Source organism: Sinocyclocheilus rhinocerous, unplaced genomic scaffold (genome assembly GCF_001515625.1).
Source record: "Sinocyclocheilus rhinocerous isolate Xijiao unplaced genomic scaffold, SAMN03320098_v1.1 scaffold907, whole genome shotgun sequence".
In the NCBI taxonomy this organism is placed as follows: domain Eukaryota; kingdom Metazoa; phylum Chordata; class Actinopteri; order Cypriniformes; family Cyprinidae; genus Sinocyclocheilus; species Sinocyclocheilus rhinocerous.
Window position 1 is genome coordinate 416,393 of NW_015662569.1, and position 2,673 is coordinate 419,065.

Sequence of the window (2,673 nt, forward strand, 5' to 3'; positions counted from 1 at the left end):
TGGTCTGCTCATTCGCCACTGATTATGACATTCGTATTGAACATCAACTATGAGAACTATGATAAGGCACTTGAATGATATTTCCCTATCAACCCCAACGGTTCAACGAAAGGGTTGTTTTGGTCATAAACACTACATCCAATTACAGAAAACTGGATTGTTTTCACTTCATAAAGGGTTCGGTATTGTTTTTTTTCTTTCTTTCTTGTTCGCCTCATAATATTCGACAATATAAAATAGCGAGTTGTAAAAATATAAGTTCTCTGGAGGATAATAAAAGTGTTGTTGCTGTACATGTTCTCTTTTGTCACTCTTTTAACATTTATCTACACATTTCATACATTTGTACAGCAGATAGGCAAGCATGGCTTATACATCCTCAGAGAGGCTTGTTCACTGAAAAGTGTCGGATTGTTCCGGAAAGGAAATATTATTTTCAGCTTTGACTCACTGCTGAAATGCTTCTCAAATAGCCCACTGTGACAAGTTCATCATCCACACCGTCATGCATTACATTCAGACTCTTTACCGTAACTGCAGGATTACTTGAGCGACGGGTTGGGGTGCGATGAAGGGCAGTCCGTTTCCTCAACAGTGCCGTTGTTGAGCTGGAGGCGTTCGCACAGCAAACTGGGAGGTCTGGCTTTGATTTAGAAGAGGGTGTGGGACAAATCATTATTGCTTATTGCTTACAAAGAGTGCAGATCTACAGCGGCTGGAACGTCCGGGCATCTGCCGCCCGCGTCCAACGAGCGAGGTTTAGGGAAGCTGTATATCCACTGCCTGTGACAGCTCTTAGATACTCTTTTTGTCTTTCATTCATTCATTTTAGGGCAGAGGTGTGATCGGCAGGCAGGTAATGGGCAGGTCATCATTGGGTGAAGAGGTCAGAAGGTCAGGGGTTAGTGGCTGAGTGGGTTAGAGAGACAAACGAACAGAAAAAGGGGAGGGAAACAAGGAAAGGAGGAAAGAAACAAAAGATAGAGGAGATTAGTTTCAGCTAGTGAAAGCAGGATGACAATTTGAAAAGTATTTAGAAACCGATCACAAGTAGGCTCGTTGATTCAGGCGAGTCTCCCCACAGCACAGCGTTGCGCTAAGACATAAAACGGTTCAATTGGGTGATATAGTGAGAAAAGGCAGGAAAATACTTTACGCAAGTTAGTCCAGTGCTTGATATTAAGTGATTCTAAACATTAACGTCATGATTTTCTGTAAAGCTGGGTAACACTTTATTTTGATAGTCCACTTAATGCCCGGTTCAGACTACACGATTTTGGCACGATTTGCTTGACGTAGGGTGTCGAGGGGATTCGTAAACGACAATGGGCGTTGGGACGCAAGATTCCATCGTTTCAGCACGTGTAGTGTGTCATACTGGACGACAACCGATTCTGCGTATGCGATGCTTCACGACATCACGACAGAAAGACTACCATGTTTAATTTTTTTTCCGTCGTCCACGACGAGTTCTGTCACATTGGTGACGTTGACCAATAGCAGCACAGAAGCTCTTTCATACACAGGTTTCAAACATGGCGAAACGAAAGAGAGATGATGGTGCTGCTAGGTGGAATTATGAGATGGAGGAAAGGTTCTTGGAGCTGTGGCAACAGTATACTCCTGCCTGTATGATGTGTGATCGAGGGACTACCATGACGAAACAAAGAAAGAAAAATGCTGGCGAACTATAGCGGAAGCGCTTCAGCAATGTTTACACTCTTGTTTTCGGAAGTCAGCCGCTAGTTCCGCCTTCTCGATGACATCACGCGCGTCGTTAAAGACGGCACGCGATGAATGGTCGGGAAGCAACGTGTAGTCTGACATGTTTCTTGTCCACGACACGACAAGATTTTAGGAGTCAAAATCGTAAAATCTGACACAGTGACTATCGTGACCGACAAAAATATTGTGTAGTCTGAACCCGGCATTAGACATTCAACTACCTATAAATAACTTTGCAACTACATGTCAACTAGCAGTCATTAGAGTATTAGCAGACTGCTTAATATCTACTAACACTTTATTTTGATGGTCGCTGCACACGACGTTCTACTGACTATAAGTGACTTTTGCAAGTAAGGCAAATTATTCTACTAACCTTAACCTAACAGTCAAATGCTCTAATGAGAGTTAGTTGACATGTAGTTGCAAAGTTACTCACAGTTAGTAGAATGTCTAAAGTGGACTATCGAAGTAAAGTGTAACCTAAAGCTGCTTTGAAACAATGTGAATTGTGAAAAGCGCTATACAAATAAATTTGGCTTGACTTGAAAGTTTAACTTGTTTTTTGAGGGCGGGACTTATGTTTGTTTGACCAACTGAAAACAGGGGGAGTGTTCATGAAGCCTTTTTGAAAACAATCATATGTGACCCTGGACCACAAAATCAGTCATAAAGGTCAATTTTTCGAAATTGAGATTTATACATCATCTGAAAGCTGAATACATACACTTTCCATTGATGTATGGTTTGTTAGGACAGGACAATATTTGGCCGAGTTACAACTATTTGAAAATCTGGAGTCTGAGGGTGCAAAAAAAATCAAAATATTGAGAAAATCGCCTTTAAAGTTGTCCAAATGAAGTTCTTAGCAATGCATATTACTAATCAAAAATTAAGTTTTAATATATTTACAGTAGGAAATTTACAAAATATCTTCATGGAACATGA

General features: G+C 41.0%; 1 protein-coding gene across 1 annotated transcript in view; it reads right to left on the bottom strand.

The window, feature by feature from the left end:
- Positions 1 to 440: 440 nt before the first annotated feature.
- The window catches only part of LOC107728072 (protein quaking-like), an 82,892-nt gene continuing 80,659 nt past the window's right edge, over positions 441 to 2,673 (bottom strand). Inside the window, exon 8 of the mRNA XM_016538139.1 lies at positions 441 to 909. The gene's annotated coding sequence lies outside the window, so the exon portion shown is untranslated. The remainder of the gene's footprint in view (positions 910 to 2,673) is intronic.